The following is a 27,959-nucleotide window of genomic DNA, read 5'->3' as shown; positions in this document are numbered from 1 at the left end:
GCCATTAGTCAGTGAGCCTTTCTCAATCATTCAACCACAGGGGCATAATTCCTCCAGCCAAACACATTGTCACTCAATCACCACCACCATAAGCCGCTTCCAAAAAAAAGAATTTTAAGATGGGGGTCAGGTTTAACTATGACATCAGCCCAATAACAATACAAAAGCAGAAACACCTCTTCAATCTCTTGAGCTTCTGCCACACATCCTGGATCTGGATGGATATGTACCTCATATAGTCATAGAGTCACAGAGTATGGATACAGGCCCTTTGGTCCGTGCCACAGAAGATGCCCCATCTACACTAGTCCCATCTGCCTGCATTTGGCCCCTGTCCTTCTAAACCGTTCCAATCCCTGCACCTGTACAAATGTCCTTTAAATGTTATTATGGTACCTGCCTCAACTACCTCCTCTGGCAGCTCGTTCCATATACCCACCTTACCTCAAATCCATTAGATTGCCCTGGTTGCATACACGTTGAGGCCTGTAACCAACAAAAAACACTTGACGCTTTCAATTGACACCTCCCACCCTATGCCACTCACAGGGACCACAGATTTTTGGCCATCCTTTTCCTGAAAAAACTGCTTCCTGATTTCACTTCTAAGGACCTCACAGTCACATTTTTACATTTTACCTTTTTTTTGCCTGGAACAAAGCTTCTTTCTGCTATTAATTTAGTGAATTTGCGATGCGCTGAAGTACAATGTTAAAATTCAATGCATCATTCTCGGCCAACTCTGCCTAAGACTCTGTACAATTGGAGCATCATTTCCTCCCCTTTAAATTGCGCGCACCCTGAGGGTAAAGGCCGACACTACATGAGCCTTTTTAACCTTTAGCACCTGTACATCTGTTTATAATTATTTGTGTACTGAGATACACAAAATCCATTTGCTCCACCAAAGTTCCTGACAAGGAATGTTCTTGATCGAGAGAAGATGATTTCAGACGTTCCCATGTATCAAAAGCAACACAGGATTAAGAATAGGGTCAGTCCCTCAATCCTATTCTACCATTCAAGAATTCCTAGATCCATTTAACACAGAACAGTCCAGCACAGGAACAGGCCCTTCTGCCCATAATATCCATTCCAAACCTGATGCCAAGTTAAACTATTCTCCTCTTCCTCCACTTGATCAATATCCATCCATTCTCTGCCTTTCCATGTGCCTATCCAATAGTTCCGTAATGCCCCAATCGTATCTGCCACCACCACCACCCCTGGCAGCGAGTTCCAGGTACATACCAGCCTCTGTGTAAAAAAACATGCCTCACACATCTCCTTTAAACTTTGCCACTCTCACTATAAAGCGATGCCCTCTAGTCTTTGACATTTCCACCCTGGGAATAAGGTTCCGACTGTCAACCCTAACTATGCCTCTCTTAATTGTGTATACTTCTATCAAGTCTTCCATCAACCTCCGATGTCCCAGAGAAAACAACTCTAGTTTGTCCAGTCTCTCCTTGGAGCTAATTCCCGCTAATCAAGGCAGCATTCTGGTAAACCTTTTCTGCGCCCTCTGCAAAGATTCCACATTCTTCCTGTAATGGACGATGGGAACAGCACGCAATGCTTCAAGTGTAGCCCTAACCAAAGTCCTATAAAGCTGCAATATTCCCAATAGATGTAATCTTCCAATTAGGACGGCACAGTGTTGCAGCGATACAGTTGTTGCTTTACAGCACCAGAGACCCGAATTCGATCCTGATTACAGGTGCTGTCTGTACGGAGTTTGCATGATCTCCCTGTGACTGCGTGGGTTTGCTCTGGGTGTTCTGCTTTCCTCCCACACTCCAAAGACGTACAGCTTTGTAGGTTAATTCGCTTCGGTAAAATTGTAAATTCTTCCTCGTGTTTGTGGTTAGTGCTGGTGTACCGACCGGGCGATCACTGGTTGGAGCGGACTCAGTGCGACGCAAGGCCTGTTTCCGCACTCTATCTCTAAAGTCTGAAGTCTCCTCCTCGTGCTTTAACTCTCCGTGACTCTTTGTAACTCTTTTGCACCCATTAAGTAAATAATTTGCATTTCTAAGCTAATTCAATTGAAAATTTGGATAAGAAACTCTCTACTCTTTCACCCAAATCATTGCCATATTAGGTGTCAATGTGTCAATGGCTTGAGGTCCCTTGGGACTGCCAACTGTCCCACCTTTTCAATGGAGAACATTTGCTTTATACCGCCTTTTCCGGTCTTAACTTTGCAACAAATTCCCAAGCCACATCATAAATTACTTCCAATTTTGGGAATTCCCTTCTTGGCACAAATCCTCAGGTGTAGTACTGTATAAACTGACTGCTACGAATCCACATTACCAACATCCATAGACTCTCCCTGATCCAGCATGTTACCTGTGTCCATGAAATTTTCAACTGAGTTAATGAGACATGAGCAAGATTTCACAAATTCCTCTTGACTCTCCATAATCAGTACATACACGTTCATGTGTTCTCTTCCCCTGGGCTTGAACATGTACTCCTGTAACTACCTCATAACTGTGGTTGAACTGAGAGGTCAATAACTTCCAGGTTTCACATTCTGGTTCCCTTTCCCATTTCCTTGGTGGAAGAAGTTCAAAACATAAAACATGGAACAATACAATACAATACAATACAATACAATATATCTTTATTGTCATTGTACCCAGGGGTACAACGAGATTGGGAATGCGCCTCCCATACGATGCACTAATTTAGGTAATTTAGACAGCAGCAACCCAACGAAACGAACAGTTATAACAGTTTTGGACAGGGTAAAGTGCAAGTTGATCTATGCGTTGTGGCCATCCGGCTCAGCAGGACCGGTTCATAGCAGCTATGGCCCTGGGGATGAAGCTGTTCCTGAGTCTGGAGGTGCGGGCATAGAAGGCCTTGTATCGTCTGCCCGATGGAAGGAGTTCGAACAGACTGTTGCAGGGGTGTGAAGAGTCTTTGTGGATGCTGGTGGCTTTTCTGAGGCATCGTGTGTTGTAGATGCCCTCCAAGTCTGGTAGCTGTGTTCCGATGGCCCTCTGAGCTCTATGGACTACCCGCTGCAGACACAAGGAACTGCAGATGCTGGAAACCTGCGAAAGGTCCCAACCCGAAACGTTGCCTATCCATGTTTTCCAGAGATGCTACCTGACTCACTGATTTGCTCCAGCACTTTATGTTCTATACATTGCAGGTAATATCGCAGCAAGTACTATCACAATGCTTAAGAATCATTTAGACAGTTGCATGGGTAGCGTAGGTTTAGAGGGATATGGGCCAATGCAGGCAGGTGGGACTAGTGTAGATGGGACATGTTGGTCAGTGTGGGCAAGTTGGGCTGAAGGCCCTGTTTCTACACTGTATGACTCTATGACAGAGAACAGTACAGCACGGGAGTAGGCCCTTTGGCCCACAATATCCGTGCCGAACACGATACCAAGCCAAAGCCTTATCTGCCCGCACGTGATCCATTTCATACAAATCGGAGGCACAGACCTCCAAATAATAACCTACAGCAGATTGTATTATCTTTCAAACTCTTCACCTCTTCTGTGGGGCTGCACGGTGGCACAGCAGTAGGGTTGCTGCCTTACAGCATCTAACTGTGGGTGCTGTCTGTACGGAGTTTGTCTTTTCACCCCATGACCTGCGTGGGTTTTCTCCAGGATCTCTGGTTTCCCCCCACCCTCTAAAGACGTAGTTTGGCAGTTAATTGGCTAGGTATAATTGTAAATTGTTCCTGGTATGTGTTGAGTACAGGGATTACGTGTTCGAGTACAGGGATCGCTAGTCGGCACGGACATGGGTGGGCCAAAGGGCCTGTTTCCGCACTGTATCTCTAAATACTAAACTCTGTTGAACTCCATGTAAATGTTTTGTTAAAATGTGAGCACTGATAATGCCATCAGGGAAAGCATTTTACATTAAGTAATGAACCCAGGGGGGACTGGGGAGCTGAACCACACAGCAGACGACACCGAGCTCCCCTACAGATGTTGTTACACTTCCCTAATTAACCACACAAGACGTGCTTACAGAGAGAGTTGTGGGTGACAGTGCACCTAGCTTACAAAACTCGGGGCCAAGGGAACCAACACACGAGCCAAGCTGATGTTAACGATGGATCTCATTCTGAAAAAAGATTCCGACCTGAAACGTGGTCTGGAAAATGGTCCCGACTCAAAACGTCATGCTCTCTCTCCAGGGTTGCTGCCTGGCCTGTGGAGTAACTCCAGCATTTTGTGTCTGTTTGTTTTGTACACCACTATCTGCAGTTCCTGGTTTCTACTTAATGAAGGATTGTTCGAGGCAGGCAGTGGGAAAGCCTTCATTAAATAAAAGGGTGGCAACTGTATCTCTGAGATAAACAGATCAACTAAGAATACAATTGTATTTCTTTCTGTTTTACACATACTTTAATTTCTGGCTCTTTATCGATTCTTTGCTCATCTTGTGCTGAATGCCAAAACATCCCTAATCCATAAACTGACTGTTTATTTAGCAACAATTTCAGCCTTTTCCTTAATTTAATACTATCTTTAATTTTGCCTGCAATCTCTGAACGTTTTTTCTGTTGTATCTTTGTCACTGACTGTCCACTGTCTAACCCTTTAATTTAGCTTCAGAACCAACCCGCCTCTTTATTCCCTTTGTTGCGACTGAAAGCCCTGGTGTCAGATTGAATGACATCACTTTCAGACTTAATGTAAATTATTGCCACTGTTTCCTGGGGGCCACTTTATAACAAGATCATTAATTAACCTTTTCTCATTGCATCATGTTAGATCTGAAGGAGTCTGGTCCCCTGTTACTCTCTCAACATATTGGTCCAGAAATCTGTCTCGGGTACATTCCAGGAATAATTTTTCGAGGTTGTTTTTACTGACTTGATTTACTCAGTCTATATGTCGATGATTATTGTCTTAAGATGGACACAAAGTGTTGGAATAACTCATCGGGTCAGGCCACATCTCTGGAGAAAAAGGATAGGTGACGTTTTGATTTAGTACCTGTCTTCAGAACTGTCGTGCCCTTGTTAAATGCTTCCCTAGACTGTACCTTACTTTATTCAACCACCTAGAAACAACTCACACCAACATTTCCTGCCACTGTTAACTTTACTTAAACTAAGTATTGTCTATTGTCACCTATTGCCTAAGCACCTATTGTCTATTGTCTATTGTAATCCTACGAGGTGGCACTGTGGCACAGCTGGTAGAGCTGCTGCCTCTCAACACCAGAGACCCGGTTCGATCCTGGCCTGGCGTAATGTCTGTATGGAGTTTGTATTTTCTCCCTGTAACCGCTTAGGTTTTCTCCGGTTTCCTCCCACTTCCCAAAAACGTACAGGTTTGTAGGTTAATTGTCCTCTGTAAAATGAGTGGTGGAATACTAGGAGGGGGGGGGGGGGGGGGGGATAGATAACATTATGGAGAGAATAAAGTTGTATTAGATTAGTGTAAATTAATTTAAACCCATGCTGTCACAGGGGGAACGTACAAACTCCATATAGACAGTACCTATAGTCAGGATCGAACCTCGGTCTCTGTAAAGCAGCAACTCTACTGCTGTGTCACTGCGCTGCCCAAAACCAAAATGGCTGCATGGTTGCATCAACATGGCTGCATGGTTGCATCAAAATGGCTGCATGGTTGCATCAAAATGGCTGCATGGTTGCATCAAAATGGTTGCATCAAAATGGCTGCATGGTTGCATCAAAATGGCTGCCAACCATCAAATGCTCAATACCCCTGTCTCCTTCCGCCCTAAACCACTGCAAATATCCAGTTAATAATACAGCTGACACCCCTTTTGCACCTTATTTTGCTGTATTTCACTTGCTTTTTCTCAGTTTCATACCCACAATATCCTTAACAATAGAACGACAAGAATATACATAAAATACTAAAGGCTTCCAAAACTCACTAAAAAGGAGGGATGTTTCTACATAAAACTCAAGATTTCTCAGACCAGGATGTTAATCCAGGGGTAACAAAATAGAAATGAGATCTATCCTTTTAATTGTAACTTCTATTATATCTCAACACTGTGATAAATTGGCATAAAGTGTAATAGTCCATTGGAATGAGAAATTACTTTGTTCTGCTGGTAAACATGACAGAAAGTGTGATGCCTCAACAAAAGACAGGCTGGAGTCACAAAGCAAGAAAAATAAAATCCTTAATGGAGCAGATTTTCTTTCTGTGAGACTGCCTTTGGGAGACATACAAAGAGCAACTTACAGTGAAAGGCATTGGTGCAATGCCTTTTTGTACAATGTACTTATAAACTTTACATGTTACACCAAGAGACTATTTACTGGAGATAAAAGTGTAGTAGATAAGTTTGCATGTCACCTTTAAGGTGCTTGTACATTGGATGGGACCTTGTAAACATCTTAACTTCCTGTAGTTCTAATCTCACACACCTAGTTGCAAGTCGAATCTAAAACAGCTGTTACTTACCGGATTAGATAAACCAAAAAAAGGCACAGAGTTCCTGGAGTAACTCAGCGGGTCAGGCAGAATCGGTGGAGAACATGGATAGGTGATGTGTAGAAAGGAAATGCAGATGCTGGTTCATGTCAAAGATGGACACAAAATGCTGGAGCACCTGCTGAGTTACTTCATCACGTTGTGTCTATTTATAGATAGGTGATATTTCAGGTGGGGAACCTTCTTCAGACTGATTAGGAGGGGGTGGGGGGGGGGGAAACTAGGAGAGAGGAGGCATGTCAAAGTGTGGCAGGTAATAGGTGGACACAGGCATACGTACAGGCATATAAACGCACACGTACATATATAACTATGGAACTATAACTATATATACAGAGTTCAGTGTGTGCTCTCTCTCCCTCTATATATATATATATAGTTCAGTGTGTGCATGGGTGTGTATATATATATATATATATATATTTATTGTCCCAAACAGAACAATGAAATTATTTTATTTATATAGAGAATTTCATTGTTCTGTTCGGCACAATAAAACACTGTTGACTCTTGACTCTTGAACTTCACAGCTAAGCTATTCAGACGGAGCTATTCAGCTGAATAAGCCAGCACTTTCAGGGGGGTCAACTGGCGTAATTAATCACTGTCCTGCCCCATACCCATTCCACGGGGACATCCACCTTGTATTGATAGCAAGCTGTCAGTCCAGGGATAAACCACAGACACCTTACACAGCACAGACTGCAACCCTGAAACCCTGTCCAGCCCCTCCCACCCACCCACGTCCCTGGTCCACTACTCTTTAGGGTCAATAACATCAACAGCCCTCCATTTATATGGACCCTTAGTGCAGCAGCAAGATTATACAGTCAGCAGGGCAAAGTGAGCATCAGAAAATGTGTTAACATGGATTAAATCAATTTACAAGGCTTTTATTCTAGTTCAGAAACCAGATCAATCCATTTAGTAATTTTGTCAGTGACATTAATTCCATGGAAATGCAATGTTTATTACTTCACAGGGAAGGGGAGAAAGCTGAAACAGATCAGGAGGAGGAGGTGCTAGTGCAGCTTCCTGGACAGATGGCAGAGAGTTAGGATTGTGCTTCTGTCATTCCCTGCTCTGCCAGAGCTGCCATTCAGGTTTACAGTCTGGATCCCAAGCATTGCAGAGATCGGAGTTACACTCACAGAGCAGCTCCACCTCAGGGACACCCACACACCGGAGACCTCCGCCATAGGTGGAGGTACACATCGAGGAGAAATCCACCATAGACACACACACAGGAGAGCTCCAGGAGAGAGAGAGGAGAGGAAGAGAGGGAGGGAGGGAGGGAGGGAGGTAGGGGGGGAGAGGGAGGGAGGGAGGGAGGGTGGGAGAGAGAGAGAGAGAGAGAGAGAGGGAGAGAGAGAGAGGGAGGAAACACACACACACACACACAGGAGAGCTCCACCACAGAGACGTGTGTGTAGGAAGGAACCGCAGATGCTAGTTTACATCGAAGATAGACACAAAATGCTAGAGTGGGACAGGCAGCATCTCCGGAGAGAATGGGTGACGTTTCGGGTCGAGACCCTTCTTCAGACTAATGTCAGGGGAGTGGGCAGTACATAGATAAGGAGGTGTAAGGTGCGAAAACAGGACAAAGGGAATGGAGATCAAGGTAAATGTAGAATGGTTCATTGTTAATTGGGAGAAGGTAACAACAAAGCTAACAGATAAAAATGTAGCCGGAAACAGTAAGACTGGTTGGAGATCTGGGAAGAGGGAGGGGATGGAGAGAGAGGGAAAGCAAGGGTTACTTGAAGTTAAGGAAGTCAATGTTCATACCGTTGGGGTGTAAGCTGCCCAAGCAAAATATGAGGCGTTGTTCCTCCAATTTGCACTGGGCCTCACTCTGACATGGAGGAGCCCCAGGACAGACAGGTCAGTGTGGGAATGGGAGGGGGAGCTAACTCCCCCAACAGCACCTCATATTTCGCTTGGGCAGCTTACACCCCAGCGGTATGAACATTGACTTCAAGTAACCCTTGCTTGCACGTTCTCCCTGAGACCACCTGGGTTTCCTGTGGGTGCTCTTGTTTCCTCACAGGTCCCAAAGAATCATGGGTTAGCAGATTACTTGCCCTGAGTATGTAGATGAGTGGCAGAATGTGGGGAGAGTTGATGGAAGGTGAGGTGTATAAAATGGGTTAACGCAAGGTTAGTATCAAAATGGGTGTTTGATTTTCCAGAGTTGCACTGAGGAAATACTGCACGACTGTAGAAGATGTTAAACCCGCCCACCCACGAAAGTGTGAGGGGTCTTCGGTTCAACATCTTCTCCAGTAGTGCAGTGTTCCCTCGGTGATGCACTGGAAGAACTGTGCTGGACTTTTTTTTTAATCAAAAAATACTTTATTCAAGTAATAGATATTTACAAAACATCTTCTTTTTTAACAAACCCATCCAACATTTCCGGAGGTTACACATTCGATACAGGCATTCACTTCCAAATTTATAGACATTTACACAGTATCCCTTATTTGGAGGGGCGTCTCCACCACACCCTGCCCCCCATGTCCAGCAGCGGAAGGACCCTAGACTGTGGTCCTCCCCCATAGAGCCTTGGCATTGGCTGCACCAAGCTTCAGTGCGTCCTTCAGCACGTACTCCTGCAGTCTGCAGCGGGCCAGTCGGCAACATTCCTTGACGGACAGCTCGCTCCGCTGGGAGGTCAACAAGGATCGGGCAGACCAAAGATTTGAACCCCTAACCTTCTGACTCTGAGGAAAGCATGCTCACTACCACCCTTGCACCACCATCCCCGGTTCTCTCCGCAGTTCAGCCACATTGGGACAGCGCAAGAAACCCGATTGGCAAGGACCTGGAGACCAGCCGGGGGAGGCAGTGCAGTGCCTCGGTGGGGGGAGTAGGCCGCTGGAGGCCCTGCAGCAGCCTAGGGCTCAGCTGGACCAGCCCCAGCTACAAAAGGCCAAGCACGCGGACCAAACACGACCTGCAGCAGCACAGAGCGACGGAGGATACCAATGGCCACACCTGGCCAGGCCGAACCCTGCCACATTGCCAGGACAACGGGCCTTCATGGCCAGGTTACAAACTATACACCTAGGACTTGAAAATGGCGACTCCATATACTGTCTCAGTGTACTGCTATATAATTGTACAGTGTCTGAGATGCTGATCAAAGATGTATTTAAGTGCTTATGTTCAGTGATACTTGCACATATACAATAAATAATTTCACTGTACCTCGGTATGTGTGACAAATAAAGTACCATTGGAGCTTCAAGAAGTCAGACTCAAGAAATGGGGCAGGCTGCGGATATTGTTAATTGAGCTCACCTGAGAGGATTTAGTCATTAGTTTGGTAAGCAGGTCCTTGGGGCGGAGAACCAGAGAGACTAGGAATCCTCCACATGGGCTGTGCTCACTTCTAGGTGTTTTGACGAGTGACAAGGAAACAGCTTACCTCTGCTGCAGACCTGCCCCATCCCTGCCTGGACCTGTTCACAGACCAGAGGCTCAGCACACTGCTATTCCCCAGAGGAAGAAATCTGGTGTATGCCTTAGGTGTCGGCTAACAACCCACAGCAGCAGGGAAACATCAGTATATATTAAATTATGAAAGACTTCACATCGTGCTCCCGGGCTGGATTAATCTCTCCCTGCATTATGCATCAGCTTTTAACTAATTTGAGGAAACTGCAATTGGGGAGGGATTAGCGGATGATTTAAGTACTTCTGTCATGTATTTCTTACGATATTGCCTAAGAGCGGCTTAAGATGGGAAGCTGCAGGTTACTCACATACGCAAGAGGCACCCAGTGACGCCCTAAATGCCATGTACTCCATCCTGGCTGCAAGGTTAAATCACAATTGGAAATGAGACATCAGGGCCATAATTAACATAGTTCAGTAATTATTTTCTCCAAGCCATTGCAAGCTCCAGCCACAATGTACTCCTCAATCTAATGGTATTTTATTTAAATTTATTTTATTTTACTTTATTTATTTACATATTGTGGGGCGGCACAGTGACGCAGCGGTAGAGTTGCTGCTTTAGATTCTTGATTAGTAATGGTGTCAGGTGTGATGGAGCGAAGGCAGGAGAATGGGGTTGAGAGGGAAAGATAGATCAGCCATGATTGAATGGCAGAGTAGACTTGATGGGCCGATTGGCCTTATGCTGCTCCTAGGGCTTATGAACACACTACGCCAGAGACCTGGGTTCGATCATGACCTCGGGTGCTGCCTGTACGGTTTTCTCCGGGTGCTCTGGTTTCCTCCCACATCCCAAAGACGTGCAGGTTTGTAGGTCAATTGGCTTCTGCATGTTGTTCCTGGCTTGTAGGATAGTGCTAGTGTACAGGGATAATGCTAGTGTACGGAGCGATCACTGGTTGGAGTGGGCTCGGTGGGCTGAAGGGCCTGTTTCCGCGCTGTACCTCTAGAGTCTAAAAATCTAAAGTGATGAATGTGAGTGTGGAGGCAAGACCAGCAGTTATTGACCATCCCCTGCAGCGTTTGAGAAGATGCCTGTGAACTGACGGTGAAAGTATTTCCATGACATGGTTTAGGGACATGTTGATCTGATGGTGACGAGGCTCTGCAAATACCCGCCTAAATGGAGGGAAGGTTCTGAGAGAGCCGGATGCTGTAGTGTCCAGATTCCCGATGCTGGATTGTCACAGAGTTTTGCTGGAGTTACTCGAGCTAGTGGTACAGACAGAGTGAGGTGGCAGGAATGTGATGCATTTGCATCATTCCGATAACACCGTGACCCTGACAGTTGTTGGTGCCACATGCATGCAATGCGTAGTTTCGTGCTTAATGTAATCTCAGCACATCGTTGCCAAGACTAACAGGCCATTAGGTGCTGACCTACAAATAAAGGGAGCCCTTCCACTTATGAACAGGTGGTGCCTTGACTGCAGAGTGCATCTCTGCTGATCTGACCTTGTCTGCTTTGTCCCACAGACCTGCTCATCAATCACACTGTAACAACCCAGTCGGCTCACAACAGCCTTACAATGCACTTAGACACCGTCCATAAAAGGCAACGCTTAAAACCACAAACATCATGCCTGTAGTTAGGGTTACAGTTTTTTTCACGTTCTGTCAGAAGCAGTTGGACACTGCTTCAGAGATCTGTGCCAAAGTCACAAGATGCTATGGGTGAGGTAAGCCATTCCCTCCATCATTACAGTCGCTAATACGTGAAGGTAAAGGCACTAAGTGGGTTCAAGTCAAGCCCTCAGGACTTAAAAGAGAATGTGGAACGGTACAGTACAGGAAAAGGCCCTTCAGCCCACATTGTCTGTGCCCAATAGGATGTCAAGATACACTAATCTCATCTGCTTGTACATGTTCTATATCCCTCCATATCCATATGCCTATTTAAAAGCCTCTTAAACACGACTGTTGTATCTGCCTCCACCACAACCCTCGCTCAGCTCGTTCGAGGTACCTGCCACCCTCTGTGTAAAAAAACATGCCCTGCATATCCACTTTGAATGTTGCCTCTCTCACCTTAAAGCTATACCATTTAGTCTTTGTGTAGGAAGGAACTGCAGATGCCGGTTTACACCGAAGATAGACACAAAATTCTGGAGCAACTCAGCGGGACAGGCAGCATCTCTGGAGAGAGGGAATGGGTGACGTTTCGAGTCGTTTCAGGACTGAAGTGTCTCGACCCGAAACGTCATCCATTTCTTCCCTCCTGAGACGCTGCCTGTCCCACTGAGTAACTCCAGCATTTTGCGTTTACCATTTAGTCTTTGACATTTAAACACTGGGAAAAACGCTGGTCTCCATCTGACTTCTCATGTGGATGAGAAAGATTCTAAGGCATTAATCGTACATATCTCATTCAGCTCTCCAACCAATGTTCATCCCTCAATCAACATTACAAACCGATTACCTGTGGGAGCTTACTCTGCATAAGTTCACCGATACATCTCCTACATTACCATAGCAACCACAGGTCAGATGTAGTCACTGGCTATAAAGAGCCATTGAACTTCCAAACATTAAGAAAGTATTTCTTTTAAATTATCCTGGAGTTTGCTAATTCAGAATCCAAGTTGTTCTGATCGCTGGTCAAGGATCGCTGGTCAGTGCGGTCTCGGTGGGCCGAAGGGCCTATTTCCATGCTGTATCTCTGAACGAAACTTCTGAAATGCCTTATCGGTTCCAAAGGTTTAGTTTACAGATAGAGCAGGGAAACAGGCCCTTCACCCACCAAGTCCATACCGACCATCGATCACCCGTTCACACTAGTTCTACGTTAAACCACTTCCGCAACCACAATAGGGGCAATTTACAGAGGCCAGTTAACCTACAAACCCGCATGTCTTTGGATGTGGGAGGAAACCGGAGCACCGGTAGGAACCCCACGTGGTCACAGTTTGAGCGTGCAAACTCCACACAGACAGCAGCCGAGATCAGGATCAAACCCACGACACTGGCGTTGTGAGGCAAAAAGTTTGATTACATTCTGTCTGAACATTGTCTACTTATCAACTTAACTTGTAGCTTGGTTATTTGTTTTCAAAAGTAGTTAATGGAAGGGTGAAGTTGATTGGGCGACTAAAAGGAGATCATCTTTGGGAGGTGTATTCTTGAATAACTCTCATGTATTTGATGTAGTTGTGTCGCAGTCTGACCAGAGCACATGGGGCAACTAATTCAATCTCTTGGTCTGGAGGTTAGTAGTTTCTCGTTGTATTGAGGGAAGATTATCATTTCTCTTCAAAGTCGGGCTCACGTGCAGCTCCCAAAGAGACAGGTAAACAGGTGCACTGTGTCTGCACATGCTCATACACTCTCCAGTACAGAGGACATGCATACATGTAGCACACACAATGAAGTGCACACACACACACACACACACACACACACACTCATATGGAGCAATGAAGATAGACACAAAATGCTGGAGTGACTCAGCAGGACAGGCAGCAACTCCGGAGAGAAGGAATGGTAGACGTTTCGGGTCCAGACCCTTCTTCACATTCACACATACTGTGTAAATAAAGTACTATGTTCACATGCACACACACACAGTATACACCCACACGGATTTTTATACACATACACACAGTCCAATGCACAACCACACGCTACAAGTACACAGATTTCGACACACATCACAATGTACATACACACATACTACATGTACACAGATAGACAATAGACAATAGGTGCAGGTGTAGGCCATTCGGCCCCTCGAGCCAGCACCACCATTCAATGTGATCATGGCTGATCATTCTCAATCAGTTTTACACACGTTTTGTACACATGCACAAATCAAATGCGCATACACACATGCTGCATGTACACAGATGTTTGACACACATACACACAGCCCAATGCACCTACAAACATGCGATTTGTACAGATATTTATCATGTAACACACAGCAAAATGCACGTGCTACATGTACACGGAAGTTCTACACACAGCACAATCCACACATACAAGCTGCATGCGCACAGATGTTTTACACACATACACAGCACAACGCACATACTACATGCACATGTGCGCAGTATTTTACACAAACACGCACACACAGCCAGCCCACAGGCACCGCGACAGAAACACAGAATTTTGCAAAGGGCGTTAATAATTAATGGCTCTCTCAAAACTGGCAGCTGGGAGATGTGGGAGAACAGGTGGAGGAGCTGAGCAGTCTGTGGCTCCCCCCTCACCCTCCCTCATCAGAGGAGACGGCCTGGCCCCTGCTCAGCTTCTCCCCAGGGTGCAGAGAGAGAGAGAGAGAGAGAGAGAGATGCCTCGACACCAGCCCTGGCCATGTGAGTGCGTGTGCACTCGCCTTTCATCAGCATGAGATGACTCCACTAAAACAATCCATCCCAGATGGATTCGGATAGACACACGATACTGCAGTAACTCAGCAGATCAGGCAGCATCTCTGGAGGAAAGGAATAGGTGACATTTTGGGTCAAGACTTTTCTTCACACTGAGAGTCAGGGGAGAGAGAAACTAGTAATATGAAAAGGCACAAAGAACAAATGAATGAAAGGTATGCAAAAGGATAAATCAAAGTCAGCAACGAGGATCGAGGAAAAGTGGAACCCACAATGATCCATTGTTTGGCTGTAGGACGACTAGGGTGGGGGAGGGGCAGACTTGAAGTGAGAGAGATCAATAATCATACCGCTGGGCTGTAAGCTGCCCAAGCGAAATATGAGGCGCTGTTCCTCCAACTTGTGTGCGGCCTCACTCTGACAGTGGAGGAGGCCCTGGATAGAAAGGTCGGTATGGAAATGGGAAGTGTTTTTGGAAACAGCTATAGATACAACTAAAGATACAGGCAGCCACGGCTCTGAACATCTTTAACCCTGACCCGATCAGTCTGCAGTGGCGCGCACGAAACACTGCGGAGCTCAAGTTCAACCAGAGACTGTTATCTCACTCTCACACGTCCAAACTATCCCCAACCACTACCACCGACCCCATTGCCCTCCGCAAATACTCCCCATGGTGTCCACTATGACCAGATAATAACTAAACCGATTGCAAATCATTGTTTGGCTTCTTGCGTTTTAATCTTTGGTAACAGCCAGAACTAGACTGCACATTTGTCTCCCGCACCGCTGTACAAAGCTACAAGGCATTTGTAGCTCTCCCTCTCTGAAATAATGTCCGCCTCTCCCTTCGTTGACCTCCACAGCCCCTCTGACCTCACTGACTACTACAACCGCACTCTCTCCTCCTGCCTCGACCAGCTTGCACCTATAAAAACCAAAACAGTTTCCTTCACCCACTCTGCTCCCTGGTTTACCCCTGAACTCCGCGTGATGAAAACTCATGCCCGTCAACTTGAAAGACTCCGCAACAAAACAGGTCTCACAATTCACTCCCAAGCCTACAAAGACCACATACAGCACTATAAAGATGCCCTCTCCCATGCCCACTCCACCTACTACTCTCAAATAATTCACTCTGGCTCCGGAAACCCCAAAACACTCTTCTCTACAATAAACAAACTCCTCAGCCCCCTGGACACCATCTCCCAATCATTCACAGTTGACAAATGCACCACTTTCCTTTCATTCTTCCAAAGCAAAATAGACAACATCTACAGCACCTTAACCACCAACGCACCTGCTCCCCCTCAAACCACCTGCCCCCCCTTATCCTGTCAGCCCCTGCCTCAGTTCTCCCCAATCTCCACCACCGACCTCTCTGACCTCTTCACAGGAATAAAAACTGCCACCTGCTCTCTGGACCCCATCCCCTCCAGCTTTGTCAAGGCCTGCCTTCCTGCTCTCTCTCCACTTATCACTGCAACAATAAACTCCTCCCTGTCCACTGGCATCGTCCCGCCATCCCTCAAAATCGCTGCTGTCACCCCCATTCTGAAAAAACCTGGACTAAACCCTGACACCCCAAACAACTTCAGACCAATCTCCAACCTACCCTTTCTGTCCAAAGTTTTGGAACGTGCTGTAGCTTCCCAACTAAAATACCACCTCTCTACCAATAACCTGTATGAAACTTTCCAATCTGGATTCCGCTCAAACCACTGTACTGAAACTGCGCTCCTCAAAATCACAAACGACATTCTCCTCTCCTCCGACGCTGGCAACCTCAACATCCTCATCCTACTTGACCTCAGCGCCGCCTTTGACACCATAAATCACTCCATTCTCCTCACCCGACTTGAAACCTCCCTTAACATCACCGGCACAGCCCTATCCTGGTTTAAATCTTACCTCTCTGACAGACACCAGTTCATCTCCATTAACAACTGTAAATCCCCCACCGCTCCCCTCCCCCAAGGTGTCCCCCAAGGCTCAGTCCTTGGCCCCCTCCTCTTCATCCTCTACCTGTTCCCCCTTGGTCAATTAATCCGCCGTCATGGTCTCAACTTCCACTGCTTCGCCGATGATATCCAGCTCCTCATCTCCACCAAGTCAATCTCCTCCACCACACACTCTACACTGACAAACTGCATTACTGAAATAAAATCTTGGCTTCAATCAAACTTCCTCAAACTCAATTGCAACAAATCTGAAATCATCATCATTGGTCCAAAAATGCTCACCAAATCCACCCAAAACTTCATCCTCAACATTGATGGTCTCCCAGTATCCACCTCACCTCACATCCGGAATCTTGGAATCATCCTTGATCAAACCCTCTCCTTCGACAAACACATCAAACACATCACAAAGACAGCCTTCTTCCACCTCAAAAACATTGCCCGTCTCCGTCCATCCCTCTCCTCCACAGCTGCAGAAACCCTCATCCACGCCTTCATCACCTCCCGTCTGGACTACTGCAACAGCCTCCTCTATGGCGCACCCTCAAAAATCATCAATAAACTTCAATACATTCAAAACTCCGCTGCCCGTCTACTCACACACACCTCGATCCGTGACCATATCACCCCCGTCCTTTATAAACTCCACTGGCTCCCCATCCCCCAGAGAATCCAGTACAAAATCCTCCTCATAACCTACAAAGCCCTCCATAACCTGGCCCCATCCTACCTGACCGACCTCCTCCACAGGCACACTCCCACCTGCACCCTCCGCTCTGCCGCTGCCAATCTCCTATCCCCCCACATCCGGACTAAACTCAGATCCTGGGGGGACAGGGCTTTCTCCATCGCTGCTCCCACCCTATGGAACTCACTACCCCAAACCGTTAGAGACTCCCCCACACTCACCACATTCAAAACATCGCTGAAGTCTCACCTGTTCAGTACTGCCTTCAACCACTGAAGGTCACCTCACCTACTGTCTCCTTTCTCTGTTCATTTATTTATTTACTTATTTATCTATTTATTAATTTCCCTATGTTCTCAAAATCTCTGTAAAGCGTCTTTGAGTATATGAAAAGCGCTATATAAATAAAATGTATTATTATTATTATTATTATTAGCTACAGGAGAGATTGGACACATTTTTGATTGTTTTCTCCAGACGCCAAGGTTGAGGGAAGATCTGATAGAACAAGATTAAGTTGTGAGAGGCATAAATAGGATAGACAGTCAAAACGTTTTTTCCCCAGGGTGGAAATGTCAAAGACTAGAGGGCATAGCTTTTAGGTGAAAGGGGCAAAGTTTGTAGGAGATGTGCGAGACAAGTTTTTTTTACACAGAGGGTGGTGGGTGCCTGGAACATGCCGCCATGGTGGTGTGGAAACAGATATGATAGTGGTGTTTAAGAGGCTTTTGGATAGGCACATGCATACGCAGGGAATTGAGGGATATGGATCATGTGCAAGCAGACAGGATTCTTGACATCATGTTTGGCACAGACATTGTGCCTGTTCCCGTGCTTCACTGTTCTATGTTCTATGTTCTAACGACCAAATGAAACAACTCGTGAGATTGTGATTTTGGTTTCATCAAGAATTGGTCACACAATCACTGACAATCAGTTCACTCCTCAGCCTGAGATAACTAATGAAAGGCCTGAACTGCTATTGAATCCCAAAACACAGAACAGGGCCATTCGGCCCAACGTTCCTGTGCTGTGCTCCTCAATAGAACTATCAAAAGAGCTCAGATCAAGAACATTTCTCGGCAGCCATGTAAAATGTTTAATTTTCAAGTATTTAATTCATTTGCCTATTGAACGCTTTAATTTAAGCACATTCCAACAAACATTCACGCGGCGTCAAAAATAGCAACACAAATTCACCATGCCACAGAAAGAGACAACAACACACTGAGATTAATTTCACCTGGAATAAGCCATGAACAATCTAGAATTGCATTGAACGTAGAGCTCAGGATGCGATCAATAAAACACAAACAACTGCAGATGCTGGAAATTTGAAATAAAATAAGCAAGTCATAGAGTCGTACAGCACAAAAACATGCCCTTTGGCAACTTGCCCATGCCAACCAAGATGCCCCATCTACACTAGTCCCACCTGCACACATTTGGCCCATATCCTAACCATTTGAAAGTGTTAAAGATACAAAAGCCACAGACAAGCTGGGTAAATGGTTCAGGTTGAGGCCCCTTCTTCACTTCTTAAGGGTCCCGAGGAAGAATCAATGACTTGAAACATTAATTCTTTGTTTTTCTCTCTCCACAGAAGCTGCCTGACCTCTTCAGTATCAACTGTGTTTTATGTTTTTATTGCAAGAGCAATTGGCCCAACTGTTTGTTGCTGCTTTGATGATGAACAACTTTAGTAATCAGGAAGCAAACAGCTTCTCCGTCTATTTCTACTATTTGTAGATTTGGTTCAATAGTCGTATTTGACATAGATAGTGTTGCCAGTCAGAGCCCTTTTCCAAGGGTGCAAATGGCAAAGACGAGAGAGCATAGCTTTACAGTGAGAAGGGCAAAGTGTAAAGGAGATGTGTGGGGCCAGTTTTTTTAAAAGAGGGTGGTGGGTGCATGGAATGCATGGCTGGAGCAGTAGAGCTGATGCCTTACAGCGCCAGAGACCCGGGATCAATCCTGACTATGTGTATTCGAAGGGCCAAATGGCCTACTCCTGCACCTATTGTCTATTGGAAAGATTTTTTTTACTGGTGGGGGATGAACTGGGAAGGTTGAGGGGATAGAGAGGGAAAGCAAGCGCTATTTGAAGTTAGAGAAGTCAATGTTCATGCAGCTGGGGTGTAAACTACCCAAGACTATGGGAGCTGTCTGTACGGAGTTTGTACGTTCTCCCTGTGACCAGGTGGGTTTTCTCCGGAGAGCTCCGGTTTTCTCCCACATTTCAAAAATGTGCAATTCAAAAATTAATTGGCTTCTGTAAATTGTCATTACCGTGTAGGATAGAACTAGTGCATGGGTGATTGCTGGTCTGTATGGACTTGGTGGGCCAAAGGGCTGTTTCCATGCTGCATCTCCAAACTAAACTAAAGGTGGTGGTGGGTGCAGATACAACAGTGGTCCTCAAGAGGCTTTTAGACAGGCACATGGATATGCATGGAATGAAACGATATGGATCATTTGCAGGCAGATGAGATTATTTTATCCTGGCATCATGTTCAACACAGACATTGTGGGCCGAAGGGTCTGTTCCTGTGCTGTCCTGTTCCATGTTTTATATATGTAACAATTACTGCCACATATCCCTCTGGATCAACTGATGAAGTCATTTGTACCTCGAAAGGTTTGTGCTTTTTAGGATTGATTCCAACAAGAAGTGATAGTTTTAACTGATATGTTTACTTTAAGACTCACTGCCACACAAGTACCGTGTGTTTTTTTAACACAGAATCACCTGTAATTAGCAGCATGGAAACCGTAAGCTTTATTAAAACTGGTCGATCTGCTGCGGTTTTCCAGCACTTGCAGCTTCTAGAGGAATGATGTTGTGGGGGTGGGGAGGGGGGGGGAGAGGGGATGAGGGGAAAGGCCATGGACTCAGAATAAAAGGGCATTTCTTTAGAAAGGAGATGAGGAGGAATTTCTTTAGTCAGAGGGTGGTGAATCTGTGGAATTCATTGCCACAGACGGCTTGGAGACCAAGTCAATGGATATTTTTAAGGCAGAGATTGACAAAATCATGATTAGTAAGGGTGTCAGGGTTTATGGGGAGAAGGCAGGAGAATGAGATTGAGAGGGAGAGATAGATCAGCTGTGATTGAATGGCGGATCAGACTTGATGGGCCAAATGGCCTAATTCTTCTCCCAGTACTTATGAACTATAAAAAATTGGCTCTTCACTGGACTGTAATTGCAAAAGTGCTCAGGGCTGTTTCTTTTGTATTTCTTTGCTGTTCATGCAGGAATGGTTGAAGAATTGAGTGTAAGAATCAGGAAGTCATGTTGCAGCTTTAGTAAACTTTGACTAGGCCACATATTTTGCTAACTCTGCTAACTCCGATAACTTATGAACTTATGACAAACAACACACAGGATTAATGTCAGTGGGAATAACAGGACAGACTTGACGGGCCAAATGGCCAGTTTCTGCACTGCCTTTCACCACCAGCACTTTTAGTGCCAATTCACCTGAAACATTCACCAGGTATCAGTCAGTCACGCTTAATATGTAACTGCGAATGACTTTATCTTCATTCCCCTCTGATCTCTGACCTCTAACACAGGCAGACGGTTCCAGTGAAGGCATGAAAGGCTGTACCGCAATATCTTTGTTCCAGAAACCACCCCCCCCCCCATCCTTCTCCCCCCAAAATACTCCACACCCATTTCTCGCCCAGCCAGCCACAATGGGGTCTGTTGAGGGGGCAGATGCTGTGACACAGAAGAATTGAAGCAGGCTCCCCGGATAATGCATGCAAATGTATTTTATTCTCAGAGTGTCAGGGCCGCATGTTAGGTCGCGGGGAAGGTTGTGTTTACTGAGCGGGGAACTGTTTGAGCAGCTGCCTGTTCCACGTTTCAGGTGGAGCCTGGCAGCCAGGGAGCCTGGTGTTATCAGAACATGCGTGCAGGAGACGGAGAGGGTTGCCACGGCAACAGCCGGCGCCGAGGGGCAGCTGGCAGGAACTTAATCAGGGTAAACAAGACGTGGCCTGCGCGGGTCGTCAAGGGGGGGGGGGGGGGTGGGGGGTGTGGAGGGTAGTGGGGGGTGGAGGGGAGGGCAGGGGTCAGTCTTACGGACATGACACCGACCCGTCAATGGAAAGCCAAGATCTTGAAACAAATGTAATGGGGCTTGTTGGTGTGAGAGAGCTAGATTAACATCAGTGGGGATAGAGTTAGTGACACAGGGTGTGTGAGGGGGGGGGGGGGGGGGGCAGAGGGATTACTGAGGGGCAGTATGAGGACGCTCGATTAATGTCAGCGGGGATACAGTACAGGGCACTGGGGGAGAGGGGTCGCAGAGGGATGGTGTAAGGAAGCTGGATTAGCATCAGTGGGTTACAGGGGAATAGGAGAGAGGGGTCACTGAGAGACAGTGAGGGAGCAGGATGAACATCAGTGGGGATACAGTTAGTGACACAGAGCACTGGGGGAGAGGGGTCACAGGGGGACGATGGATGAATGTGTGAGGGGGATGGATGAACTAAGTTGTGGGGATACAGTCAGTGACACGGGGGGGGGGGGGGGGGGGGTTGGTGGAGTGGGCTCACGGAGGTACAATGTGAGGGATCTGGACCAGCATCAGTGGAGAATCAGTCAGGGACGCAAGGTGCCAGGGCGGAGAATGGAGTTCAAGGGGTCAGAGATTCAGCAATGAGCTACGATGGGTGAGGAGGACCACACTATGTGGACATTTGGTGAAGGCCACCAGATGCCAGTGGCAGCCACATCCCTTGAACGTGTTGAGGAGGAGGTCAAGGGTGGCACGGTGCCACAGCGGTAGAGTTGCTGCCTTACAGCACTTGCAGCGCCGGAGACCCGGGTTTGAACCCGACTACGGGTGCCGCCTGTACGAAGATTTGTACCTTCTCCCTGTGACTGCGTGGGTTTTCTCTGAGGTCTTCAGTTTCCTCCCACACTCCAAAGACGTACAGGTTTGTAGGTTAATTGGCTTGGTATAAATGTAAATTTCCCCTAGATTGTGTAGGTAAGATAGTGTTAATGTCCGCGCGGGGGTGGCTGGTCGGTGCGGACTCGGTGGGCCGAATGGCCTGTTTACCGTGCTGTATCTCTAAACTAAACAAAACTCAAGCCAGAGTTTCATCACTGATCGGGAGATTCTAGCAGGCAATGGAGATAAAATTACGACGCACAAGAGGCTGCAGGTGCCGGAGTCTTTGAGCAAAAGAAAACGTGCTGGAGGTACTCAGCGGGTCAGGAGATAAAGCTAAGCCCCACGACTGTCGACGCCAGCAGTTAATGGTTTATTATCTGGCTGCACCTGCGGTCTCCAGTTAATTACCGCGTGCCTGCACGTCGCTTTGCCATTTAATTCCATTTTATGCTCCTTTCCACGGCCTCTCGATGTCGCCGGGTTATTTGTGCAACGCTCCACTCCAAGATGTGAACAGGCCCTTCAGCCCACAGTGTCTGTGCTGTACACGGTGCCAAGTAAACCTATCTCCTCTGCCTGCACTTGATCCATATCCCTCCACTCCCTGCATATCCCTGTGCCGATCTATCAACCTCTTAAATGCCACTATCATGTCTGCCACCACCACCACCCCTGGTTGGAGCCAGGCTGGGGGTGGAAAGGTAGAGGGTGCCTGCTACTGATGCAGGAACACCGACAGTGAAGACAATCATTGTTAAGTAACGATGTGGAACGATGGCTGAAACAACTATCCACTCGACCCTGTGAATGTCTCAATTCCGTGGAGGAACACAATACTAGAGGATGATATTTTATTACCTCCAGTAAGTTTAAAGGCCAGCCAGCACAAAATGTGTAGATGGTAAAACACGCATCAGAAGCCTTTCACTGTACACGTGACAATAAACTAGATTGTAATGAATGATAACAGATCCACTTCTGGGACCACCATGCAAAGAGTAACGCGTAGGAAGGAACTGCAGATGCTGGTTTAAACCGAAGATAGACACAAAAAGCTGGACCATTTTCTCTGCGGGTCAGACAGCATCTCTGGTGACATTTTAGATTGGAACTTTTCTTCAGACCTATCAGCTTTATTGGTTAGCACACAGCAAAAAGCTTTTCACTGAAGATACACACGAAATGCTGGAGTAACTCAGCGGGACAGGCAACATCTTTGGTGAGAAGGAATGGGTGACGTTTCGGGTTGAGACCCTTCTTCAGACAATAACCTGGCCATCTTGGATCAAGAATGGGGTTGTGAGGGAAAAATAAATCAGCCATGATTGAATGGCGGAGTAGAGTTGATTGGCTGAATGGCCTAATTCTGCTCGTAAGTTTAGTTTAGTTTTAGTTTAGAGATACTGTGCGGAAACAGGCCTTTCAGCCCACAGAGTCCGCACCGACCAACGATCCCCACACACAAACACTGTCCCACACACTAGGGACAATTTTACAATTTTACCAAGCCAATTAACTTACAAACCTGTATGTCTTTAGAGTGCGGGAGGAAACCGGAGCACCCACACAGTTTGCGGGGAGAATGTACAAATTACCACAACGACAGCACCCATAGTCAGGATTGAACCCTGGTCTCTGGCGCTGTAAGGCAGCAACTCGACCGCTGCGCCACCGTGGCGCGCTATGCCTTATGGCCGTAAGCTGGGCTGAAGGGTTCTGGGGGATGGAAGCTGGTGGAATACAGCAATCTCCAGAGAGGACCAGAGGGCAGGGGAAGGTACATGGACCCAGCATGTGGGGGTAGGAGAGGGGAATGCGGACACCAGAATGCGGGAAGGCTAAACTCTCGGTGGTGCTGGAATTGGGAGCTGGCGCAAGACCTAACCACGCTCGGTAACCCAGGCAAGATGCATGGGCCACAGCCACCCACAGAGGGCTGCAGGAAGATAACTTCCTAACGCTTTCACGTCTGAGTGGCTGATCAGAAGATGAGGCGCCTGCTCTTTCCAGCTGACAGCCTCACCACACGAAAGGTGTTAATGAGATCAGACAAGCCAACCTCCCCAGAGAGGGACTCCTGCCTCTATCAGAGCCATACTCAAGTCGTGTCGAAACGCACACTATCCTCGCTCCTCTCTTTCCATTCACAAAGCAGGTGGGACAAATGAATCGGACAATGAGAGCTGGAAAAGGATAGTCGATCCCACTTTTGTTCTTTTTTCTGGTCGGATGAAACCCAGTGTCAGTGGGGAGAAGGGAAAGGGGACAGTGCTGGGAGTCACAAAAGAGGAAACCTAATTATCACAGGCAAGACTCTGAGAGATTGCTTCACGGGAACACAGTGGGGAGGGAAGCAAAATGATCCACTCGTTCTTCAAACGGAGTTAATTAACCAGCCCTTGTTTGTTTGAACAATTGCGGGGTTTGCTTAGCTGGCCCGCTGCAGCGCAGTGAAGCAGGCTCCCACGTTAATGAGGCTGACTTCAGAACGGGAAGGCAGGGGTGGGAGGTTAATGGTGATTACCACCAGCGAGTAGACTGGGCAGGGCAGCTGCCTCAGATGCCTTTTGTGCCTGGGGGGCAGAGAGCAAACACGAAGGAGGTTGCTAACCCTGGGCAGAGAGCCTCGGAGGGAAGCCAAAGGAGGGAGCCTTGCTGGCTCTTGTAGGCTGCCATCTCTCGCACAGGATCCAGAATGAGCCAACTAATTGGATACTGAAGGTCAGGCACTATAGACACCAAGTGCTGGAGCAACGCAGCAGGTCAGGCAGCATAGACACCAAGTGCTGGAGTGACTCAGCGGGTCAGGCAGCATCTCTGGAGAAGCTGCTGGCTGTAATGGTACAGGAACATCTTTACTGCACTGAGATGAACATGGGTAGATACAAAGTGCTGGAGTCACTCAGTGGGTCAGGCAACATCTCTGGAGAAAAAGGACAGGTGGCGTTTCAGGTCAGGACCCTTCTTCAGTCTGAAAGTATGGTGTGTGTGGGGGGGGGATGAAGAGCTGGAGGCAAGAAAAGACCAGGACCAATCAGGGGCAGCCACAAATGACCTCAGGCAATGACCTCATTGGAGATCCTCAAACTATCTTTGATTGGACTTTACTAGACTTTACCTTGCACTAAACGTTATTCACGTTATTCCCTCTATCATGTGTCTGTACACTGTGGATGGTTTTAGTTTTAGTTTTTTAGTTTTACGTTTAGAGATGCAGCGTGGAAACAGGCCCGTCAGCTCAACAAGTTCACGCCGACCAGTGATCCCGGCACACTATCACTATCCTACACACACTAGGGACGATTTACAATTTTACCAAGCCATTTACGTGCACGCCTTTGGTGGGAGGAGGGAGTGTGGGAGGAAACCAGAGAACCCGAAACAAACCCACGCAGGTCACGGGGAGAACAGACATATAATATATATATATATATATATATATATACACATATATATACAGATGCTGCTCGACTTACAGTGGAGTTACATTCCAATAAACCCATCGTAAATCGAAAATATCATCAGTCGAAAATGCATTTAATACACTTAACCTACCAAACATCATGGTTTCCACTGAATGTGCATCGCTTTTGCACCATCGTAAAGTTGAAACATCGTAAGTCGAAGCATCTGTATGTATATATATATATATATATATATATATATATATATATATATATATATATATGTATACACATACAGGCAACACGTGTAGTCTGGATCAAAGTCGGGTCTCAGGCGCTGTAAGGCGACAACTCTATCGCTGCGCCACCATGCCTCATGGCTCGATTGTAATCATGTATTTTCTTTCCACTGACTTGTTAGCATGCAACAAAAGCTTTTCACTGTACACGTGACAATAAACTAAACTAAGATGGGAACCCACAGCAAACAGGATGCACCCGTACGTTCTGAATGATACGCTCGGAGAGTGTCGATGGATTCCTGTGCAATCCTGGTGGCTTCCCGTCACGGATCTCCTGCCGGTTATCAGCGCTTGCCTGCCACTGCATTCTGATTCACTGGAAAGTGCGTTGTGGGCTGCAAGGCAGGGATACCAGATGGCAGCTTCAACGGAGGAGCTTTGCAATCTGCATAACATCACAATAGAGTGCTGGACCCTGGTGTTGCCAATGCTCTCTCAGGCATTTATTGAGCTGATTCATTCTATTCTAAATACTCAAAGAAGACAGTGCAGCCAAAGGAGCTATGACAGATACACACACACTGGCTAATTTATATGAGTATCTTTCCCTCTGGGCTCGAGGTACCACAGCACACATGCACGGATGCCCTTGAATGCCGACTGGTTGCATCATGGCCTGGAACGGCAATTCCAGCACACAGGAATGCAAGAGGTTGTAGAGAGTGGGGGACTCAGCCCGGCCCATCACATACACAGCCCTCCTCACCATCAAAAGCATATGCATGAGGCATTACCCCGGAAGGCAGCATCTATCATCAAGGATCTCCACCATGCCCTCTTCTCAGTGCTACCATCGGGCAAGAGGCACAGAAGCCTGAAGTCCCACAAGCACGTTCACAAACAGCTCCATTCCTACACCACCAGCTTCTTGAAAGGTAAAGTCACTGCTCTACAGTGCCAGAGCAGCAGGGACTGTAAATGCCTCAAACATCATCATCAAGGATCAAGTAAAGCTCCTCAGTCCAAATAAACCATCTTTCCGGTGACCTTTGTTTTGATGAATTACCATTCAATGTAGAATTAGGACACCCTATACTCTGTAAAACCCATGGACTTGTCCTTTTAAATGATGGGGCAATCGGTTTTTATAACCAAGACCTGTGTTGATGGAGACTTACTTTGCCATGTAATAAATGGCACAGTGGCGCAGCGGAAAAATTGCTGCCTTACAACGCCAGAGACCCGGGTTTGATCCTGACTGTGGGTGCTGACTGTATGGAGTTTGTACATTCTCCCCGTGACCTGCGTGGGTTTTCTCCAGGTGCTCCAGTTTCCTCCCACACTTCAAAGACGTACAGGTTTGTAGGTTAATCGATTTGGTATAATTGGAAATTGTCCCAGGTGTGTGTGGGATAGTGGTAATGCGCGTTAATCGCTGGTCGGTGTGGACTCGGTGAGCTGAAGGGCCTGTTACCATGCTGTATTTAAACTAAGCTAAACTAAACAACAAGGGAAGTTTTTTAGGATCAAGCCATTCAATTTGGGACAGATTTCCCCCACAACCCTAAAAGGGAGGGAGTTTCCACCCAGATAATATAGAGGCCCATGATAAGTGATAGTTCAGTTGCCGGGTTACTGAATGGGGAATTCTGCCAGGAATCTATAAGATTAAACCAGCAGATTGTTTTGGAATTGTTGGTCTACAATTACAATTGAGAGATGAAAACATACACTTCAGGGGATTTCTTCAGCTCAGCGCTAATTATGCAGAACTCATTATTTAAAGTACAAAAATAAACAACACTTTATTATTTTATTTCGATAAAGCTAAGAAAGTTCCCCTCAATGTCCAGGCCAACATTTATTGATTGAAAGATGTGGCATGGAAGCAGGCCCACCATCGATCACCCGATCTCACCAGTTCTGTTATTCCACTTTCTCATCCACTGCCTGCACACTAGGTGCAATTTGCAGAGGCCAATTAACCAACAAATATGCACATGTTTGGGGATTGGGAGGAAACCGGAGCATCCGGAGGAAACCCACATGGTCTCAAGAGCATGCAAACTCCACACAGACAGCACACAAGGTCAGGATCGAACCAGGGTCTTTGTTGCTGAGAGGCAGCAGCTGAGTTACTCCAGCACTTTTGTGTCTTTCGCACAAGATTCCACCGTCCATGGCTTCTTGTGTCCAGAGATATAACTTCTTCTTAGGCCGTCCCTTGGGATCGAGGATAACCTACTTCCATTGGTGTAGTGCAGCTTCTGAAATGAGACTAACGTGGGAACCGCGATGAGCCAGGGGAGGACAGAGTACGTGTGTATGTGATAAACTGCAAAGAAAGCACAGCTGGGAGAATGATGTGCTGTGAAAGTTGTTGAGATTGAGAAAGGATGGGTTGGAAAGTAATCTGCATTACAACCTCGATAATTGCTGCACTTAAAGACTCAACTGCGGAGAGTGAATGAACTGCATTGTTTTAA

At 46.6% G+C, this 27,959-nt stretch overlaps 1 protein-coding gene across 2 annotated transcripts in view; it reads right to left on the bottom strand.

The window, feature by feature from the left end:
• The window catches only part of gse1b (Gse1 coiled-coil protein b), a 514,981-nt gene that overhangs the window by 394,549 nt on the left and 92,473 nt on the right, over positions 1 to 27,959 (bottom strand). The window lies entirely within an intron of this gene.

Source organism: Rhinoraja longicauda, chromosome 6 (genome assembly GCF_053455715.1).
Source record: "Rhinoraja longicauda isolate Sanriku21f chromosome 6, sRhiLon1.1, whole genome shotgun sequence".
Taxonomy (NCBI): Eukaryota; Metazoa; Chordata; class Chondrichthyes; order Rajiformes; family Arhynchobatidae; genus Rhinoraja; species Rhinoraja longicauda.
The sequence above is the reverse complement of the archived record's forward strand: the minus strand, read 5'-3'. Positions and strand labels throughout refer to the sequence as shown.